Source organism: Dysidea avara, chromosome 4, assembly GCF_963678975.1.
Source record: "Dysidea avara chromosome 4, odDysAvar1.4, whole genome shotgun sequence".
NCBI classification, from domain to species: domain Eukaryota; kingdom Metazoa; phylum Porifera; class Demospongiae; order Dictyoceratida; family Dysideidae; genus Dysidea; species Dysidea avara.
In genome coordinates, this window is record NC_089275.1 from 26,944,723 (window position 1) to 26,968,737 (window position 24,015).

A 24,015-nucleotide genomic window follows, 5' to 3' on the forward strand; every position below is an offset into this window, starting at 1 on the left:
CTTTACAGAATTGTTTCTTTGTAGCTGAACTCTCTACAAGGTAACTTTTCTAGATGATGTCTCTACATGGTCACTAGTTTGTAGTTGAACTGTCTACACGGTGGTTTCTTTGTAACTGAACTTTCTACAAGGTGACTTCTTCTAGCTGATCTTTCTACAGGGTGATTTGTTTGTAGCTGAACTCTCTACAGGTGATTTGTTTGAAGCTGAACTCTCTAAATGATGGTTTCTTTGTAGCTGAACTCTCTACAAGTTAACTTCTTCTAGCTGATCTCTCTACAGGGTGATTTGTTGTAGCTGAACTATCTACAAGATAACTTCTTCTTGCTGATCTCTCTACAGGGTGATTTGTTTGTAGCTGAATTCTGTACAGGTGATTTGTTTGCAGCTGAGCTCTTTAAGTAATGGTTTCTTTGTAGCTGAACTCTCTACAAGATAACTTCTTCTAGCTAATCTCTCTACAGGGAGATTTGTTTGTAGCTGAACTCTCTGCAAGGTAACTTCTTCTATTGATCTCTTTACAGGGAGATTTGTTTGTAGCTGAACTCTCTACCTGATGGTTTCTTTGTAGCTGAACTCTCTGCAAGGTAACTTCTTCTAGCTGATCTCTCTACAGGGAGATTTGCTTGTAGCTGAAGTCTCTACATGATTGTTTCTTTGTAGCTGAACTCTCTACAAGGTAACTTCTTCTAGCTAATCTCTCTACAGGATCACTAGTTTGTAGCTGAATTCTCTACATGGTGGTTTCTTTGTAACTGAACTCTCTATAAGGTAACTTTTATAGCTGATCTTTCTACAGGGTGATTTGTTTGTAGCTGAATTCTGTACGGGCAATTTGTTTGCAGCTGAGCTCTTTAAAGAATGGTTTCTTTGTAGCTGAGTTCTCTACAAGGTAACTTCTTCTAGCTGATGTCTCTACAAGGTCACTAGTTTGTAGCTGAGCTCTCTACATGGTGGTTTCTTTGTAACTGAACTCTCTACAAGGTGATCTCTTCTAGCTGATCTTTCTACAGGGTGATTTGTTTGAAGCTGAACTCTCTACAAGGTAACTTCTTCTATTGATCTCTCCACAGGGCGATTTGTTTGTAGCTGAACTGTCTACATGGTGGTTTCTTTGTAGCTGAACTCTACAAGGTGATTTCTTCTAGCTGAACTATCTCTTTCCATAGTTGCATGAACTCCCTACAAGGTAACTTGTTCTAGCTGATCTCTCTACAGGGTGACTTGTGTGTAGCTGATCTCTATACAGGTTTCTTGTTTCTAGCTGATCTCTTGAATTCTCTTCAGGGTGACTGCTCTATTAGGATGATTGCTCTATTAGAGTATCTCGATCTCGCACTTGCTGCACCAAGTTGGATTTCGTGTTATAACTCCGTGGCTTTAAGTCTGATTCTTCTACACCATTGATGAGCCTTTCTAAGATGATTACTCCATCTGTACAACGATTTTCAAAGCATTACCCCAAGCGGTTTATCTGGTAGGCGTGGCAAGCAGTCGTTTTTTTATTAGCTAATCTCAATTGCGTAATAGTTACAGACTTATTAGCTCGATTTCTTTCAAACCACAAAAGGTTTGAGGTTCAATAGTTAACCTATTCACCTACAGATTTTCGGCTTCTCCCCATACGCGGTTTACCCTGTAGGTGTGACAACATATTGGTGTTATTTTTCGTGAATAATCACTCATAACTCTTTGCCTGTTTATCGTATTCCAGCCAACGTTGATACCGAGATGCGCCTGTATACCCCCCTTCTGTGTGCCAAATTTTAAGGCAATCGGATATGGAGTTCGCGTTTTATAGCAGTTTTTGTAAGTGTGCGACAAGAAAAAGAAAAATAAGAAAAAAAACCGAAGAAACTGAGCCAATTTTTGAAGTCGCATATCTTGGGAACGCGTGAAGTGATTTTGCTCAAATTTGGAATGTGGAGTGCTGCAGTTGGAGGGCATGTCCACAGTAAAAATCGTCTTGTTTTATCAAGGAAGCACAGAGCTACGGAGGTGCAAAAATTGCGTTTTCTTTCTTCCTGTCAATATGCTCACGGTTGTAACGCGCCGTCTTCTTGGGCCGCATGACACACTACCGTATGTCTTGATGTACTACCACTCCATGAACATCCCAATTAGATGGCATTTGGCAAATGTGTCATCTATTAGGGAAATGAACTTCATAACCATTGCTTTATGCTGTCTCATGAATCCATTTGAAAATGTCCTACCTTATTGTGTTTGATTGCCATTAGAATTCTCATGCACTACCAAATTCATTGGCATGCATAAAATCGTATGATATTAAAATGGTGACCATATCAACATTCCAATATTTGCCACTTATTACTTTGTTTTAGTGTTGTATAAAATTGTTTATGTAGCATGTAAAACAAATTTGCATTGTACAATAACAGCATTACCTTACACCTTATTTCATACTCAAAATAAATTTTCACTTTGAAAAGATATTGCTATTTGATTTATGAATTCTTGATTAGTTCTGTTATCACTACTGCTATTACTACTGCATAATATATTTCCTTTCAGACACTAAATGTGATAACTTGACAACACCATCCAATGGAGAGATCACATCATGTAGTTCTGGTAGAGTAGGAGTGGGTTATGAGGGAGACAATTGTAGTTTCACATGTAACACTAGTTATGTGCTGTCTGGTAGCGGCAATAGGACCTGTCAGAGTAATGGAAGTTGGAGTGGCATTGAAACTGTATGCAAAAGAGGTAAATGGATATGTTTTTGTCAGTTTACACAAATATCTAAATTTCATTTTTTTATAGTGTAGTATCTATAATGGTTATGTAGTCTTATATCTAATCCAAAACAGCCAAGCTGTAAAAAAAGTGTGCGGCCCTCAAAAAGGCTATGGTGAAAAAAGATGTGAAATCCAAGGTGGCGGCCAAGAAATGGCTGTGATCAGGGGCGGATCCAGGGGGGGGTGGGGGGCTTTGGGGGCTGAAGCCCCCCCCCCCTTCATATTTAGGCTTTACTTGATCAATATGCTGAGTATTATAATGAAATTTTGTCTTAGCATAATTATATGATCACTAATAATACAAATACTCATAAAACCACCTTATAAACATCTTTCCAAGATATTATCAGTGGATTTATGCTAAAGTTTATGCAACAAGGACCCGGATCAGCATTGGAGATGTACAAGATCGAGGTACTCTAATAGAGCAGTCAGCTAACTACTCTAATAGAACATTCACTGGAAACATGTAGTTGGTTCTGGAATTTTTCCAAATCTGCCTGCACCTATACATACAATGAAGTGCATTGGTCTGTTTAACCCTTTATTATCGAATGGCTAATATATTGCCATAACGAGTGCCCTTTATAAACGGAGCCATAACTCCTTTTTCCTAGGGGCTACGAAGCTGAAATTGCTACCAAACTGCTCAGAAGGACCGGGCGTTTTTAATGAAGTTTACCGTTCGGCGATAGGAAGAAGCATGGGAAAGTTATGGCACTTGGCAATATAAAATAGCGTATACAAAACAATAATACCTGTTTAAAACTCCATGTTCGCCTTCTCCCTGCTACTAGGAGGCTTTAGTTGGAGTTACTCCATTCCCCACGTGATAAGGATTCTAAAAATAAATAGTGTGATGTCATCGCGTTGATTAGTAAGATGGCGGCGCCCATCCTTCAATGCCATGGCGATACGGAGAAGATACGCTTTCTCCGCTTCATAGCGCGTGAGTTGTGTGTGTGATCTGTAAGTATTCTAGCTGTGTTGGTAGAAGAGAGAGTTGGCTATCAAACGGTATATAGCTTGATGGGTTAATTAATGGGTGGGGTCCACTCGTATCGCCCACATTTCACACAAGCCATAAAAGTTTTCACACTTGCGGTTTTGTAAAAAAAACTTCGGTAATAAAGGGTTAAAGGGCTTCATTCATCAACTTGTGTAGTTAATATGTATGGCAATACTTAATCCAGGTACACAATTTCCATTGAAAGTGCTCTCAGATTCAATCTTGTATTGTTCAAATTTCAAAATTTTCCACTTTCAACATTATTATTCTAACATCACCTATTCAGTGTTGTGCAATTGTGAGAGGGGTGCATCATGTATTTGGTTGTCTGTACCTACCCAAACTTTTCCATTAGCAAAATGCTTCAGAGAACCATACCTATAATCTAAGGGCAGTATATAAAATATCTACAGGCAGAAAATATTATGAATTTTATGTGGAAATGTCTCCAAATTGCAGTATTATAGCATCTATTTTTCAAAATTTTCCTGGGGGGCATGCCTCCCAGACCCCCTAGTTCTAGCATGCTTTGCATGCTGGGAAGTGTACTTCACACACCTCTACCCAAAGAGATTAGTACCTTGAGTTACCCCCCCCCCCCCTTTTATAAATCCTAGATCCGCCCCTGGTGATGGTAGGTTAATGGTAAAAATTTTAATAACAACAATTCAGGTGAATTTTGGTGCCGCTTGGTCAATCGGCACAAAATTCACCTGAATTGTCGTTATTAAAATTTTTACCATTAACCTACCATCACAGCCATTTCTTGGCCGCCACCTTGGATTTCACATCTTTTTTCACCATAGCCCTTTTGAGGGCCGCACACTTTTTTTACAGCTTGGCTGTTTTGGATTAGATTTCACTTCTTTTTGTATTTGTATACCCCAAAGCCGACCTATGGTCTGCTTTGGGACTTTTTAAACCTATCTTTTTTTCTTTACCACAGGAAGAAGAAAAGATGAAGCAGATGTACCTTAAATGTTTCTGATTTTATCAGTAAATGTACAAATTAAATATATAATACATATATTTATTACAGAACTGTCCATGGTGGTTTCTTTGTAACTGAACACTCTTCAAGGTAACTTCTTCTAGCTGTTCTCTCTACAGGGTGATTTATTTGTAGCTGGATTCTGTACAGGTGATTTTTTTGCTGCTGAGCTCTTTACAGAATGGTTTCTTTGTAGCTGAACTCTCTACAAGGTAACTTCTTCTAACTGATCTCTCTACAGGGAGATTTGTTTGTAGCTGAACTCTCTACAGGTGATTTGTTTGCAGCTGATCATGAACTATCTAGATGATGGTTTCTTCTTAGCTGAACTCTCTACAAGGTAATTTCTTCTAGCTGAACTCTCTACATGGTGGTTTCTTTGTAGCTGAACTCTCTACAAGATAACTTCTTCTAACTGATCTTTCTACAGGGCAATTTGTTTGTGGCTGAATTTTCTACAGGATGATTTCTTTGCAGCTGAACTCTCTACTTGGTGGTTTCTTTGTAGCTGAACTATGTACAAGGTAATTTCTTCTAGCTGATCTCTCTACAGGGTGATTTGTTTGTAGCTGAATTCTATACAGGTGATTTGTTTGCAGCTGAGCTCTTTACAGAATGGTTTCTTTGTAGCTGAACTCTCTACAAGGTAACTTCTTCTAACTGAACTCTCTACAGGGAGATTTGTTTGCAGCTGAACTCTCTTCATGATGGTTTCTTTGTAGCTGAACTCTCTACAAGGTAACTTCTGCTAGCTGAACTCCCTACATGGTGGTTTCTTTGTAGCTGAACTCTCTACAAGGTGACTTCTTCTAGCTGATCTTTCTACAGGGTGATTTGTTTGTAGCTGATTTTTCTACAGGGTGATTTGTTTGCAGCTGAACTCTTTATATGGTGGTTCTTTGTAGCTGAACTCTCTACAAGGTGACTTCTTCTAGCTGATCTCTCTACAGGGTGATTTGTTTGTAGCTGAACTCTCTTCATGATGGTTTCTTTGTAGCTGAACTCTCTACAAGGTAACTTCTTCTAGCTGAACTCATTACATGGTGGTTTCTTTGTAGCTGAACTCTCTACAAGGTGACTTCTTCTAACTAAACTCTCTACAGAGAGATTTGTTTGCAGCTGAACTCTCTTCATGATGGTTTCTTTGTAGCTGAACTCTCTACAAGGTAACTTCTTCTAGCTGAACTCCCTACATGGTGGTTTCTTTGTAGCTGAACTCTCTACAAGGTGACTTCTTCTAGCTGATCTTTCTACAGGGTGATTTGTTTGTAGCTGAATTCTGTACAGGTGATTTGTTTGCAGCTGAGCTCTTTACAGAATGGTTTCTTTGTAGCTGAGCTCTCTACGAGGTAGTTTCTTCTAGCTGATGTCTCCACAAGGTCACTAGTTTGTAGCTGAACTTTCTACATGGTGGTTTCTTTGTAACTGAACTCTCTCTACAAGGTAACTTCTTCTAGCTGATCTTTCTACAGGGTGATTTGTTTGTGGCTGAACTCTCTACAAGGAAACTTCTTCTAGCTGATCTCTCTACTGGGAGATTGGTTTGTAGCTGAACTCTCTACAGGTGATTTGTTTGCAGCTGAACTCTCTAAATGATGGTTTCTTTGTAGTTGAACTCTCTACAAGGTAACTTCTTCTAGCTGATCTTTCTATAGGGTGATTTGTTTGTAGTGGAATTCTGTAAAGGTGATTTTTTCTGCAGCTGAGCTCTTTACAGAATGGTTTCTTTGTAGCTGAACTCTTTACAAGGTAACTTCTTCTAGCTGATGTCTCTACAGGGTCACTAGTTTGTAAATGAATTCTCTACATGGTGGTTTCTTTGTAACTGAACTCTCTACAAGGAAACTTCTCCTAGCTGATCTCTCTACAGGGAGATTTGTTTGTAGCTGAATTCTCTACAGGTGATTTGTTTGCAGCTGAACTCTCCACATGATGGTTTCTTTGTAGCTGAACTCTCTACAAGGTAACTTCTTCTAGCTGATCTCTCTACAGGGTGATTTGTTTGTAGCTGAACTATCAACAAGGTAACTTCTTCTACCTGATCTCTCTACAGGGTGATTTGTTTGTAGCTGAATTCTGTACAGGTGATTTGTTTGTAGCTGAGCTCTTTACAGAATGGTTTCTATGTAGCTGAACTCTTTACAAGGTAACTTCTTCTAGCTGATGTCTCTACAGGGTCACTAGTTTGTAAATGAATTCTCTACATGGTGGTTTCTTTGTAACTGAACTCTCTACGAGGTAACTTCTTCTAGCTGATCTTTCTATAGGGTGACTTGTTTGTTGTGGAATTCTGTATAGGTGATTTTTTTTGCAGCTGAGCTCTTTACAGAATGATTTCTTTGTAGATGAACTCTTTACAAGGTAGCTTCTTCTAGCTGATGTCTCTACACAGTCACTAATTTGTAAACGAATTCTCTACATGGTGGTTTCTTTGTAACTGAACTCTCTACAAGGAAACTTCTCTTAGCTGATCTCTCTACAGGTGATTCGTTTGCAGCTGAACTCTGTACATGATGGTTTCTTTGTAGCTGAACTCTCTACAAGTTAACTTCTTCTAGCTGATCTCTCTACAGGGTGATTTGTTTGTAGCTGAACTCTCTACATTGTGGTTTCTTTGTAGCTGAACTCTACAAGGTGATTTCTTCTAGCTGAATTATCTCTTTCTATAGTTACATGAATTCCCTAAAGGTAACTTATTCTAGCTGATCTCTCTACAGGGTGAATTGTTTGTGGCTGATCTCTCTACAGGGTGACTTGTTTGTAGCTGATCTCTATACAGGTTACTTGTTTCTAGCTGATCTCTTGGATTCTCTTCGGGTGACTGCTCTATTAGGATGACTGCTCTATTAGGATGACTGCTCTATTAGGATGACTGCTCTATTAGGATGACTGCTCTATTAGGATGACTGCTCTATTAGGATGACTGCTCTATTAGGATGACTGCTCTATTAGGATGACTGCTCTATTAGAGTATCTCGATCTCGCACTTGCTACACCAAGTTGGATTTCGTGTTATAACTCCGTGGCTTTAAATCTGATTCTTCTACACCATTGAAGAGCCTCTGTAAGATGATAACTCCATCTATACAGCGATTTTCAATGCATTACCCCAAGCGGTTTATCTGGTAGGCGTGGCAAGTAGTCGTTTTTTATTAGCTAATCTTGATTGCATAATTGTTACACACTGTTGGTTTTTTTGTTGTATCTTCCTGGTTTTTAGCTCGATTTCTTTCAAACCACAAAAGGTTTGAGGTTCAATAGTTAACCTATTCACCCACCGATTTTCAGCTTCTTCCCATACACGGTTTACCCTGTAGGCGTGACAACATATTGGTGGTAGTTTTCGTGAATAATTGCTCATACCTCTTTGCCTGTTTATCGTATTCCAGTCAAAGTTGGTACAGAGATGTGCCTTTATACCCCTCTTCTGTGTGCCAAATTTCAAGGCGATCGGATATGGCATTTGCATTTTATAGCAGTTTTTGTAAGTGTGCGAAAAGAGGAAGAAAAATAAGAAGAAGAAAACGAAGAAACTAAGCCAATTTTTGAAGTCGCATATCTCGGGAACACTTGAAGCGATTTTGCTCAAATTTAGAATGTGGAGTGCTGAAGGTGGAGGGAGTGTCCACAGCAAAAATCGTCTTGTTTCATCAAGGCAGCACAGAGCTACGGAGGTGCGAAAATTGTGTTTTCTTTCTTCCTGTCAATATACTCACAGGTGTTACGCTCCGGCTTCTTGGGCCACACGACACACTACCGTGTGTCTTGATTACATAAAAGTTTCTGTATAGTAGCTAATATCTATATTCCAATGAAGTGTGCATTTACAAACCACCCATACATTATGTACATTGTGCTCTTCCATGCACTTATAACATGCACCTGACTGTTCCACAATAACTATATGCTTTACAGCATACCATCATGGTATGATACGTTAAGATTCTGTTAATGCATTATATATAATAAGATACTTCATGTGAACATTTTCCGCCGGGTCATGCTAGCTACGTCCAAGTTTCTTAGGATTTCAGACATTCCAATAAACATGTTCTGATTACGAAAACTTTCTGGGCAAGATTTAAGCCGTGTGTGTACAAGCCTCCTTCAACTCTGTAGACACCACTACTGGCAACCAGCAGTATGAGGCCAGCTAAAAAGTTTTTTGTCATTAAGCAATAGTGTGTTGATTCCAGTATTTCTCCACGTGCTAACATCATCTGTTATTCTACATCATCATCATCATCGTCCACAGTTACATCGTCCAGTGCTTCTCTATTATGTTCCATTATAATCTCTTCATCTCCAGGATAAGTATGGTAGTACTGTACACTACGGATCCCCCAAAGTGATGCACCCCCCTCCCTCCAAAAGAAAATTACGTATTTAATTTGCTGTAGATTTGTGTAATTTTGGTTTTGCAGCTGATTCTGTTACAGTATTGTCTCACTATTTAATTTTCAATTTTTAAAACACCTATAGACGGCTATACAGACATGACTCATTCTTGCATAGATATAATTATTGTGTACCCTGTATATCTCACTATCTATGCTACTCATACTGTAGCTATGCACATTAAGATTCTTTAGCAGTAATATGATTTAGCACTTATACACAACCCAATATCAATTGATCATATCGACCATGCCTCTTACTGGTAGCATGGTCATAGACAGATAGTGCCTTGTATTTATCTGGTGTGGTGAAAAGGAGCCATGGAAAGACTGTGCTCTATGAAAATGTTGCACATGCTATACATCTGAGGCCCACTCAAGATACTCTATAATAGCAAACACCTTAATACAACAGCCATGTTCGATATTCTAATAGAACAGACACATGTTCATATCATAGCTATACTGTTATTAATTTAAGGAATCCTAGTAATAAAAAGGGGAGTTATTATTCAGTGTACTGGACTATTGGACTGACATTTTTGTTTTTACACATTCTGTGATTGAATTTATAGAGTCTCACTAGTTAAGGGCTCTTAGGGAAGCTGCAGCCCACAACTAAACGGCTGAATATGATAATTGTATACAGCACTTACTTCTTACCCTGGTGTATAGTAATGCTTAAGGGAACGTGACAGTGATAGTTAATCAGCAATGACACTCATTTGAGATATCCCTAGAGCACGAGCTTTAGTAGCAAGCTAATCTCGCATGGTGCCCAACTTCTATTGAACATGGGGGTTACCAATTGCAACCGGATCTGCGAAAAGAGGTCTTATATCCTTTCCACATTTCCAAGTTTGATGAGTCATAACTCATCATTGTTTAATCTATTATCTTAACCTTACATCCAGGAATAGTGCTATGTTAGGAGTGTAAAGTGACCAAATCCAGGCTGGAACCATACTCACAAATCATGTTATGGATTGTCAAGTACATGCAATTGGAAAAGCTATAATACCCCTTTTCACAGATCCGATCACAATTAGAGATTTTTCAGCAAGGGAACTAATTAACATACCCCTGCACTGAAATACAGGTCTGGCAGTGCAAGACTATCTTGCTTCTCGAGCATGTTTTAGTTAAAGAATTTATTGCTAGCTAAATAATGGCAATCATGTTAATTCCCTGCCAGCATTGTATACACTAGGATAAGGAGTAAGTACTGTCAGTATAATTGCACAACAAACAGTACATAGCGAACATGATTATTAAGACAATTTTTGCATATACCAGTACTTTATTAGGTTCTCTAAGGGCCCTTATGTAGCAAGACACAGTAAACCCAATCACAAAAATGTGAAAAACAAATATGTCAGTCCAGTAACCCAGTCCAGTGTTCCAGTCCAGTGGTCCAGTCCATTGGTCCAGTCCATTGAATAGTGACGGCCCAATAAAATTTAGTGAAACAAGAGATGAATGATGGTATTACAACATAGCTTGGTGGGAAAATCCCTACATTAACATATCATAATGTTTTTTTTGTTCGTAACTAAATCATGAATGGCATCCCTTACTTCATCGTTGCATTCATTGAGTCACCAATTCTCCCAACTCTACAATTCAAAATATACTCTACACTAAATGGTGAACTGCAACCGTCACAAACAGAGAGTTTCTGTTGCAAGACCCCTTATAGGATCAATGAATGCACAGTCCAAGTGATATAGAATTTCTTCATGCCTTTTCTGGCTTGTTCAGATAATGACTAGGCTGGTTCACTTGCTGTCAGGGCCCAAAACATGTTGTAGAGTGCTTAATAATTGGGAAATGGGCAAATCACACATTCAGTAGAGCATTTTAATGCAAAACACATCATTAATTAAAATTTCTAGAATATGTTAGACACAGTCAATCACATGATCAATCATTTAAATAATGGTATCATTCTGGACAAGTACACACAATCATTGGGGCCCAGCTTTGTTACATAAATATCACCTATATTGTATGTTTGTGTTGTAATGTTTCTCCTGCAAGGAAGAACGGCTGTAGCCAATTGCATGGAGCCTAAAATAGCAATCAATCAATAAATCACCTTTACGGAATAATGTTATTAGTCCATCTAACATCAAAACACATGGTAGTGTGTTGTGCGACCAAAGAAGCCAGCACACAACACCCATGAGTATGCTGACAGGAAGAAAGAAAATGCAATTTTTGCACCTCCGTAGCTCTGTGCTGCCTTTGCAAAACAAAACAATTTTTGCTGTGGATACACCCGCTAATATCAGTACTCCAATTACCAAATTTGATTGAAATCGCTTCAAGCGTTCCCGAGATATGCTACTTCAATAATTGGCTTAGTTTCTAGGGGTTTTTACCTTCTTATTTTTCTTCCTCTTTTTGCACACCTACTAAAACTGCCATAAAACTTGAGCGCATTATCCAATTGCCTTGAAATTTGGCTCACAGAAGAAGGGTATGAAGTCACATCTTGGTACCAAGATTGGCTGGAATACAATGAACAGTCAAGGAGTTATTAGCGATTATTCATGAAAAAATAACATCAATATGTTGTCATGCCTCCAGGATAAACCGCTTATGGGAAGAAGGTAAAATTATTGCGTGGATAGGTTAGCTATTGAACCTCACACCTTTCGTGGTTTGAAAGAAATCAAGTTAAAATCCACGAAGATACAACGAAAAGACCAACAGTGTGTAGCAATTATGCAATCGAGATTAGCTAATAAAAAATGACTACTTGCCATGCCTACTGGAAAAACCGCTTGGAGTAATGCTTTAAAAGTCGCTGTACAGATGGAGTAATCATCTTAGAAAGGCTCGTTAATGGTGTAGAAGAATCAGATGTAAGGACACAGAGTTATAACACGTAATCCAACTTAGTGTAGGAGGTGTGAGATCGAGATACTCTAATAGAGCAGTCATCCTAGTAGAAGAGTCACCCTGTAGAGAGATCATATAGAAACAAGTAACCTGTATAGAGATCAGCTACAAACAAATAACCCAGTAGAAATATGTGCTGAAAAAAAATCACCATGTAGACAGATCAGTTAGGAACATGTCACCCAATAGAGAGTTCAGCTAGAAACAAGTCACCCTGTAGAGAGATCAGCTACAAACAAATCACCCTGTAGAAGGATCAGTTGGAGACAAGTCACTCTGTAGAGATATCAGCTAGAAACAATTTACCCTATAGAGAAATCAGCTACAAACAAATCACTCTATAGAAATATGTGCTGGAAACATGTCACCATGTAGAAAGTTCAGCTAGAAACAAGTCACCCTGAAAAGAGTTCAACTACAAACAATGAGAGTTTCAGCTACAGTTCAGTTATGTAAGAAATCACCTTATTACATGTGATATCATTCAATGTAAAGTTAATATACAAATATTTAATCAGATAAAAAGGTATACACGTAATTACTTCTGGCTTTTGTTCCACAATTCCTGCAGTGAAGAAAAAAACAAATTAGAGGAAACACCAAATCCAGTTGATAGCCAGCTTTGTGGCTTGCAATACAAAGAGAAGTGATATCTAAACCAAAACAGCCAAGCTGTAAAAAACGAGTGTGGCCCCCAAAACGGCCAGGGTGAAAAAAAGATGTGAAATTCAAGGTGGCAGCAAGAAATAGCTGTGATGGTAGGTTAATGACAAAAGTTTTAACAATGACAATTTAGGTGAATTTAATCTTGGATTTCACATCTTTTTTCACCTGGACCTTTTTGGGGGCCGCACTCTTTTTTTACAGCTTGACTGTTTTGGTTTAGATTAAATATATAGCATTAAAAGCGAGGTATTGGCAGATATAATAAAAAAAAATCACTGAAACTCAAATTTTTGTCTACCTTCCTGTCTGCATGCCTGCCTAGCCAACCACAGTCACAAGGCCGAAGGCTGAACAAAGCACCTTATGCCACAATAACAAAGTCACTGGTGGCGAGTGCTTTTTGGAGTTCTGATGAGTGCAACAGAGTCATATCCAGGTGTTAATTTTCCACATTAACACTTTTCTTGAGCAGATGCCACAAAATTTTTAAAGCACTGCACACTGCTATTTGTAATTTTATGAGAGGCTTGAGACCATGCCCATTAACCATCTTGGTTGATTACTAACAGTTGAGCATGGAGGCCACATCTCTTAACAATATATTTACTCAAACATGATCATACCCTCTTATTGGTTTTAGCTGTGTTTATGATAGTAGCCAGTAAAACAAGGAATAGCACCATGACCCTGGGTAGGAGAGAGTCTGACTTGTGATACACTTCCACAGCAGTCACTCTAATAGAGCAGTCACACATGTATAGTTGTATGTTATAACAAACAAATAAGCAAACAAACAAATAAACAAACAAACAAATAAACAAACAAACAAATAAACAAACAAACAAAACATAGTATAAGTAACCTGCTAAGCAAAACTTGACCTTCTTGCATTTTCCTCGATTATGACTTTTTGCTGTCTAGAGGGAAAAGCCAATAGGCTACTAAACTTTCAGCCTTATCTGGTAAGAGCTTTTTCAGAGTTGTAGCAGTGGACATCAAGAAGAGCAAAACAATCGATTTGTACAGTGCATATACAGAAAAATTACATGTACTCATTTAATAACAAGCCTTATCCAAAACTTTGTGAAACCATATAAGTGCCATATATTATCTATTTTATGAATGCTATACTCTCGCTACATTTCCATGTCTCGTCCGTGATATTTTAACTGGGGTGTAGTTTGTACAGGAGCTTATGGAAGAATGGTGAGTTAAGCATATAAGAGTAGCTCTAGCTTTATCAGACACAAGTAGATTGTTTCATTGTTTAAAATACGGTGCTCTAAGATGGCAAAACCCCAGAATGATGCCTTAACACAGGTTTATTTCACTGTGTGTGCTAATTAAAAACTTCCATAGATTCATTTAATGAACTGTAACTGCACTATGTGTGTATGTAACTAGCAATGTAAAAAGTGTATAGGCTAATTGAAACAATGATGAATGCTAGATTGACATGATAACATGTTCTTGTGCCAACTCTAATTAGTGCACATTATCAAAAAGCCTACTAAAATTTTTGCTATCTTAAAATGCCATCTTTTAAACAACAAAACAATGTACTTGTGTCTTGTAAAGCTAGACCTACTCTTATGCACTCAACTTTTTCATTTTTGTATAGGCTCTTGTACAAACTACACCCCCAGTTAAAATATCACGGATGCAACATGGAAATTTAGCAAAAGTATAGCATTCATAAAATGAGTAGTATATAACACTTGTATGGTTTCGCATAGTTTTGGATAAGGCCCACTGTCTCAAGTGTAAAAGAATACGGAGTTGGGACTTGTATCATTCTATTCACGGTGAACTGGACCATTCGTCAAGGTATAGTTTTTGGCATGAATATACCCATGCTATCAAACAAGAAGGCTGTTCAAGCTAACTCGTGCTTGCTTCATGGTACAGAAATAAAACAAAACTATGCTTCTTCTCCATGAAGAGGCAAATTCATTGGTATATCAATTCAAGTCTTCCTTCACTGTTTACTGAAGTGATTAAAACCCCCGTAAAATTATTTATGTAGCATGTGTATTTACCCAATGTATTTCTATGTCGTTGATTTCAAAACAGAATTATGCAGACAAATCGGGGTTTTCGCTCAGTGGATCACTTATCAATTAAATAAAAAAGGGATTATGTAATGAAACAATAAACGAATGGTGGTATAGTGTATTATAGTATGGCTCGATAGGAAAATCCCTACTTTGCTGAACAAAATAATTGCTTTAACATACTAATATAGAATTTATCACAGAGCTATCTCTTTTTCACTACTTTTTTATCATTTGGATTCCTACTTCATTTTAAAAAAAATAACTGTGAGCATGGTTCCTAACCAACTTAGAAAATGTGGGTGTTATATATACAGTGGAACCTCCCTTATCTGTACCTCTATTATTCGGGCACCTCCATTATCTGGGCACCTCCATTATCCAGGCACCTCCATTATCCGGGCACCTCCATTATCCGGGCACCTCCATTGTCCGGACAGCCCAAATTGGTCATGTGGCTTGTAGTTTATTGACCATAATGAAGTTTGGTTTAGATGAAAGCACAAGGAGGGAGCCTAAAGGTTACTGTTTACCTGTTTGGTGGCTTGTTTATTCTACTGCTAATATCTACCACTTGGTTGCTAGGTGATAATGCATTTTTACAGCCCAGGGGAGTGACCATGAATGCTCTGTAGTGACTTCCCCCTCTGCCCACTAAACTGCATAGCACTAACTGATAGCAATAACAACATTACTTGTATTTAAGTTAGTCACTTTAGCATACTAGCATGTTATTCTTAGTTATGGATATTTCTGAGATACGGACAGTAGTATATACCAGACTGCCCGGATAAGAGAGGTTCCACTGTATATGGCTATGTAGGTGGAACCATTGTGGGATTGAATTATATGTTGTTTTGAAATCACAGTGTTTAAACAATTCTTGCGATCAGTAGAGAAGATTGAACATGTTTTCGAATTAAAGCTTGTAGCTAGCTACATTATTGATGCTTCTGTTAGCTGGTGAATCAAAAACAGAGTGATAGCTACTGTGACAATAAAGTTAAAGCCAGCACTACCAAGGGTTTAAAACAGTTTAACTAATTAACAGTTTAACTAATTTTATTATCAAGGAAGTGGTAACAGTGGGGATCAGGGAGTAGATTGTTGTTAATGATTAACACTACTCGGTCTGGCACTAGCCTTCTGTCACTAAACCAGTATATACTCACACCTACATAACTTTTTTTTACAAGAAACAACTAAACATTCTACAAGTAAGCTTACCTATTTAGTTCTTTTAATAGAGAGTCCATTTAAAGTATAGTAAAAGCATATTAAACAGGCTTGAAACACTGATGTGCATTAAATAGAACTCTGTTATATATCTGGACTTCTCCATTTATAATAACAATTAGCAAACGTACCTACAACATTACAGTCTAGCTCCCATAATTGAATAGGCATAGATGTGCTTATAAAAAGAATGGAGTAGGTCAAGCCCTGTTCGTCTATGGGCTATTATATTAGCCTGTATATGCTTTGCAGAGCATGCATAGCAAATCAATGATCGAAAGTGAGATTTGCAATGCTTGAGGTTTATCTGCTAGCAGGTTTCTAACTAAGTTAGTTAGAAACCTGCTAGTAGCAACTATTTTAGAGACCTTCTAGTAGGTTTCTTCATGGTTTTTAAGGTGGCACTAAAGCAATAACGTACATTCTTGACAACAATCTGCTGTGTCTCAACATGGTCTCAATTTAAGACATATTGAAAGCTAGTACTTAACTTTGCATACAAATAAACTATGCATATAGGAATCTATCATTCCTAGAGAGTATAAAGCATAGAACTGCTCTCAAACCACAAAATCGGTGGTACTTAGTGGACTACAGAAGACACGTTATCTCTTAATAACCTCAAGTTTTACCTCCAATACTTCACATGATGAAAGCATACTATTACAAGTATCATTCTATGTATCAATAAGTGGAAGTGATTTACAAGTCGAAATATATGGCGTTTACAAGCAGATGAGAGCCTTGTTCCACCATTCGCACCAAGCGAAGAAGCCATAGAATGGATATATGATATACCGATGATACGTATAATTATTTTCGTGGCTGTTCAACCCATGTCTACAAAGAAAAGATAATGTTTGTAACAGGCTGTAAGGTGAGTCAAAACAAATAATGATTATTAGTGGCGCTTGCTTTCACCTTGTCAAGGTTGTCAGTTTGTGAGTTACAGCAGCTGCTTGTTGTTTTAGCTAACAACTCACCTGTTATTCATTATGCTTGGTAAGCTCATTATGGTGTAGCGCCAATTAGCCCGCCTGATTTACCACAAATTGCGTAGTATATGATATGTTCCATCATATGTATTTGCTATGGCTTCTTGTGCGCGTCATTGCTTTATTGCCACCTTAAGACCTCATTATCTGCCAGAGATCAAAGCTTACTATGCATAGCATTTTCTAAACTCTCTTCTAGAGGAACTAAAAAGACCATCATAGGTTTTAATTTTATGTTTTTATTATATTAATTAGTTGTATATATTCACAGCAGTTTTACAACTGCAATTGTATCAACCAACTATGATTTCAATGTACTTTTAAGGTGGCTGTACTATTAGCATATCTCAATTGATGATAATTGTTTTAATTTGACTTTTGTAAACCACTGTAAGGCTCTTTGACAATTGCTAATCAAGCTATAAACCAATGTTTATTCATTCCCTTAAAATAGTTTGCCTAGTTGTTACACATATTTGGTTTTTGCGATATGGATGACTTAGCACAATAAAAATGAATCAAAAATTGGTGTGTAGATGGAGTACTAATCTTTTGCGGCATTAAAGAGATTGGGATAATGGCCATATCAAGACACACGGTAGTGTGTCGTGCGGCCCAAGAAGCCAGCACGCCACACCGTGAGTATATTGACAGGAAGAAAGAAAACGTCATTTTCACATCTTTGTATCTCGGTGATCTCTTATCCGATTGGAACCAAATTTGCTACAGATTTGCACGCCAGCCAGGGAAGTCTACATTCTACATTTTAAGGAAATCACTCCAGCCATTTCCGAGATACGAGCTGCCAAACTTTTGATTTTTTTCTTCGTTTTTTTTCTTCTTCGTGTTTTCACACACTTGCAAACATTGCTATAAAATGCAAACACGTACTCCGATCGCCTTGAAAGTTTGCACACAGAAAGGGAGTCAAAAGGCGAATCCTAGCATCAAATTTGGTGCAAATCCGATGAATGGTTCAGGAGTTATTGCTGAGTATTCATGTAAAACAAGATCGATTAATTTGTTGTCACACCTACAGGGTAAACCACTTCATGGAATGAGTTGAAAATTGCAATGTAGATGGAGTAACCATTGTAGGAGTGCCTTTTGGTGGTTTGAAAGGAATCGAGATAAAGCTCACGGAGATATGGCACAAAACCTAACCTGTGTCACAATTACGCGATCGATTTTTATGAATAAAAAAGTATTAGCTTTTACGCCTACTAGGCAAACCACTTAGATAGGGTCCGCAACGCGAAAAATTGATATCCTCCAATCAACTGCCTAACTATTGTCATGTGTTAGGCTAAGTGTAACTTAAATAACACCAGTGTGGCAGCCAAGTTTGTCACTTTCTTCTGGTAGAAAACGGTACAAATGTCTTAAAATCACGTGATTTTTCGTTGCAGCGGTCCGTAGGGTTCTTCGTATGCCACGATATTCACTCTCAACATTGTTCAAGTAGTCTATCATCAACTCAAAGTATTGATAGTTTGATTTTATTGGTCAGTTTCTGGTGGCAGCACGATCTGTGCAGCTTTTTGGCGACAGACAAAATGTTTCTTCCTCTGGGTCATTCCGTACCAAATCAACCAAAAAAATCCACACCCCTTCCGATTTTTTTGAAAATTGGCACCCATGTTGGGTCCATAGAGAAACTATATCAGACAAAAATTTGGCTCATTTCGATTACTCACCTCTGAGATATGACCGGACAAATGTTGTCAACTTTTGAAACTATAATTTACATTGCATTATTTAAATTACCATAACTTTGTGTGTGTTCAATGTAGAGCCTTGCAATTTGATTTACTGAAATGCTTATTAAATTACCTTTCAGATGATATATAATTCATTAGAATTAAACGAAAGGAAAGGTCAAACCACATTAAAGAGCTAATTTTCTTTGATCTTTATTTATTCAAAAACGGATATTTCAATTAATTAAATTTTTTTGTGTCCTTATAGTTGTAACATATGTCTTTATCTACTTTGAGTTTGAAGTTGGGATGAGCTTTACATCATGAGTTATGTGTGCTATATCATTATGTATCATTTAATTAACAGTCTGTATAAAATAGAAACATTTTATATAAACAATAAATTATTTAATTGCTAGCACTTCTGTGTGAATTACTCAGTTGAACTGTTACACTTCTTCCATGCCTTAAACTTGTCAGTAGCATACTTACTCTCTTGTTTTGTGATGGTGTATGTACGACCTGTGACAGTTCTAGGATCAACTTTTGTTAGAATATTTTTTTGAGGAACAGACAAAACATGTTGCGTCAAAGGGTAGCTAAAAGCATGAGATGGACCATGAGGGTTCAGTAAAGTTACTAATATTTTCCCGGTCTCTTCTTCTTCCACTCGAAGTACACAGCCAACCCACCAATGACCACTCTCTACCACAGTGATGAATCCATTGATTTCTTCTAATGATAACTCTGTTGTTTCAGATAATGTAACCTTCTGCTCTTTCTGGGTATCAGAGTTTGAATATACTTTTGTAGATACAGTGGTTTTAGAAATAGGAATGAAACAGTGAAGCTTTTGTGTGCCTGGGATGGTTCTGGACTTCTGAAATCTACCTTGTAATAAAGTTTCTACTCTTGAGTAATCGTCAGTTGTACAATAGGAGAAAACTACATTTGAGATATTTTCAGAAGCCCATTCAAACAATTGCCTAGGTGTCATTATTTGATGATCATATGGTCGCTGAAGGCTGGCTCTTGCAGCCAGCCTTTTGACTGTGCCTCCTATACCATCACAAGGACCTTTGCCATGAGAGGTTGCAAAGAAATGCCATTCAGCATCAATCCCAAAGTCAGCTTTGTGGTGACATAAATTTAAAAAGTTTTTACGATTTTTATATTGTGCAGCTGCTCCATCAGAAAAATAAAGAATTTTTTGAGGAACAAATTTTGTCAATAAAAATTCTATAAGACATTTTTGAAATACATAAACAGCAACTGTGTCGTGGTGAAGACAGTCTGATATAATAACATAAGTTAGCTGTTGTAACTTGCCTGATTCCATGTAGTAGACCATGAAAGGGTGAACAGTTGCTTGAGAATTGTTCCAGTGAAAACCTTGGGCTTCGTCTTGTAGCACAAAAGAATAATTTTCAGAAAAATCTGCTATTACTTGGAATACACCTGCCTGTAAATAAGATTTTACTTCCATCTGAAACAAAGACTGCTGCTTGGCAACAAAAGAATGAGTTAGAAGGAGTTTTAACTGTTCGCAAAATAATTCAACAAATTCATCAGCGGTTTTAGTGATGGTTTCAAGCGTTGATCTGTCTGTTGAAACCCACTGTTTGTATTGGACATAGTCAATCATATTGTCATCAATTAATTCATATAAATGCTCCTTCAAGCCTGAAAGTCCAGGGCATGAGTTACAAGCCTGAAAGTAACAATCTGGCTGAGGTGGATTACAAATGATTTTTGCTAGACAGTGGCTGTATTCTTTAAGTGGAACCTCATCTTCAGCAGAAATTTCAGGAATCTTTCCACCAATCATCATCAGTTTAATATTTTGGTGAATGGTACAAACACATACAGCATGTGTCCCACTTGCCCCTGCCAAAACACAGTGTTTTGGACGAAGTTCAGCAAATTTTGAGAAACCTATTTTTTCCAATGGATGCTTTTCCTTAAATTGCTGATATACTTCCTTTAAATTGTTCAGAATTAATCTCTTTTGAACATGAACTCGCCTATCTCCATGTTTGATAGATACAAAATCTTTTTTACCTGGCATTATTCGACTAATTTCATCTGATTCATAAAAATCTTCTATAACAGAAATAGTTACTAGTGGTAATGTGCAGCCATGTTTTGGATTTGGAGATGACAAAATACCCTGTTCTTTAACGAGGTCTTTTACTTTACGTGCCATGTAATTGCTTACTGCAAATTCTTCTTGGATCTGTATTCTACTCCAACTTTTGGGCAACATAGTGAGAATTCGTACTTGCTGACTTCTATCTGTGGTTTCAATAAACTTTTCTTTAACTGCTGAATAATTTCTAAGCCATCATCAATTTTAGGCATTGTGCTATTGGAAGGCAACATAGCTTTTGCAGCAGCATCTTTAATTTTGCTTAGCTTTTGTTTTGAATAACTCTTGTGCACTAATTTCTTTTTAACAACTGGAGTTTCCCCAATAGCTTGTAAACATTCATTTAGTGATTCTAAGTTAGTTTGCTGGCTACTATAGCTATTATCTGGATCATCAAAGGAACTGTCAAGTATATTTGGCGCTACTGTTAGTTCCTTTCTACAGCTATCACAAATTTTACCTCGCAGCGTCAGAGTTGGGATCTTTTCAATCATCCATGGTTTAACTGGTCTTAGGGTTTTCTTCTTAGAGAAATGTCCCACTTTGTTAAATGGGTTACAGCATGTATTTGTCCATGTTCCTTGCTCCATGTAACTCGCAAATCAAATAATCACTTAGATAGCATGCTAACTCCAAATACTGAATATTAGAAGCTTTAAATTCTATTAATATACTACCCTGCTTATTACATCATATCTTTTTTCAAAAGGATAAGGCTGACCCACTAGTCTTTAATGCCCACTTTTAAGTTTTTGGGATTCAAAATTGTCTACAAGTGCAATTAGTAGCAGACTTATTTAAACACCTGATTGTCTGCTCATGATTATGCCCTGTGTTGGTGTTTGTTTATTTTTCAGCCAATTAACATTAAATTAATTTTATCCTGACTCCAACAATTGATCCAAATTTGCTTTATGTTAAAGTGTACAAAGGGAGCTACACAATCATGACTAGGGCTCAAACGAATATTCGAATAACATTTCTGGTATTCGAATATTCATTTCAAAGGAAATATATTACATCAGTGGTAGAGTACATGGAAATTCGTGATCCTACATAAGCATATCTATGACATAAGTGATCAAATCATGTTGATTTTGAATTGTATTAAAGAGACATCTTGTACAGCCGCAGGATTATTGATATCTCATCCATATCAATGTTGAAAAAGAATATTCGAATATTCGGTAGTTGTGAATAAAGAATATTCGAATAGTAAAAACCACTATTTGTTTGAGCCCTAATCATGACCTATTCACAGAATCCAAAGCTTATCATCAGAGGAGGATGGAAACAATCTAGGCACTACTTGAAAATATTACCTTAATTGCACAGTTTTGTTGGCAGTATCACGTGAACCTCAATAGTCCCAATACAAAACTAGCAAATGCTAGATATTTCAGTTGTGCATCGTGTAAGGATTAAGACTACGCACTTTGTTTTCAGTAAAAGCACTTAGTTTTCAAAGTAAAACTGATGGAGCAATATTTTGTGCGTAGAGATTCTAGAACTAGCCAGGTATTTGTATTCTAAACCAGACAATGATTCCAAACTTTGTTACATCATCCACACATTTTAGGTCATCCAGAAACCTATGGTTTTGCATAATTCATTTTAATGGCGCTTAAACCACTTCCACCCTCCTCTGGGTTAACATCACATATGTAAACATTTGTTTTGGCTTGCCACTGCTATTAGCACTATATACAAAGTTAGCTAGGTTCGTTATTTCTTTGGATGAATGCATTATAGTGAAATACTGATAGGAGATGTGCAAAAGTACACAAGTAACTTATATTATAATTATGTAACTCATGAAGTAAAGCTCATCCCAACTTCAAACTCACAGTAGATAAAGACATATGTTACAGCTATAAGGACACAAAAAAATTAATTAATTGAAATATCCGTTTTTGAATAAATAAAGATCAAAGAAAATTAGCTCTTTAATGTGGTTTGACGTTTCCTTTAGTTTAATTCTAATGAATTATATATCATCTGAAAGGTAATTTAATAAGCATTTTATTAAATGAAATTGCAAGGCCATACATTAATCACACACAAAGTTATGGTAATTTAAATAATGCGATGTAAATTATAGTTTCAAAAGTTGACAACATTTGTCCGGTCATATCTCAGAGGTGAGTAATTGAAATGAGCCAAATTTTTGTCTGATATAGTTTCTCTATGGACCCAACATGGGTGCCAATTTTCAAAAAAATTGGAAGGGGTGTGGATTTTTTTTGGTTGATTTGACATGGAATGACCCCTCTGGAGCACAGGACAAGCAGAGCAGCAACTACGCCGTGGGTCAGCAATGACCAGTACTAGGTAAAGTACCTGCATGTGGAGTATGGTTATAATTGAAGCTTGTTAGCCATATGGCTGAGCCATCTATATGCTGAAATTCGGCCAATACGACGCAATTTTTTGCAAACAAATACCAGAATTGTTGACACATCAGTGAGATAGTCTCCAACAGCAAGGATATGAAGCTTATAAACACCTAACAATACAGCTATCTCGCCCAGTAAACGCATAGAGCAATCCAATGCATGAAATAGGCACTCACGTGATTGAAATTCAAATCGCAGAGATACACATGGAATCACTTTCATTTCTGAATAGGAGCCATGCAGTGTGCTCCTTTTGTAAATATTTCTGCTAATTGTTTGCTCGGGCGTGGCCTGGGCCAGTGCAAGGTGTGTTCGGCTGTGATGGCATCATAGGGAGAGTCTTAGACCTCTGCGCTAACCGAGATGCTGAATGTAATGTACACAAACTGATTGTCACTTGATTCCAAGTGATTTTACGGTCATTGGAATAGATTATGGTTGTATTTTCCGAGATTTGAATATCGATCACGTGAGTGCCTATTTCATGCATTGGATTGCTCTATGCGTTTACTGGGCGAGATAGTCGTATTGTTAGGTGTTTATAAGCTTCGTATCCTTGCTGTTGGAGACTATCTCACGGATGTGTCAACAATTCTGGTATTTGTTTGCAAAAATCGCATCGTTTTGGCCGAATTTCAGCATATAGATGGCTCAGCCAGATGGCTAACAAGCTTCAAATATAACCATACTCCGCATGCAGGTACTTTACCTAGTACTGGTCATTGCTGACCCACGGCGCAGTTGCTGCTCTGC

At 37.4% G+C, this 24,015-nt stretch overlaps 1 protein-coding gene across 1 annotated transcript in view; it reads left to right on the forward strand.

Annotated features, from left to right (window-relative positions):
* The window catches only part of LOC136252716 (immunoglobulin superfamily DCC subclass member 3-like), a 53,428-nt gene that overhangs the window by 8,272 nt on the left and 21,141 nt on the right, over positions 1-24,015 (forward strand). Inside the window, exon 2 of the mRNA XM_066045284.1 lies at positions 2,536-2,730. The gene's annotated coding sequence lies outside the window, so the exon portion shown is untranslated. The remainder of the gene's footprint in view (positions 1-2,535; positions 2,731-24,015) is intronic.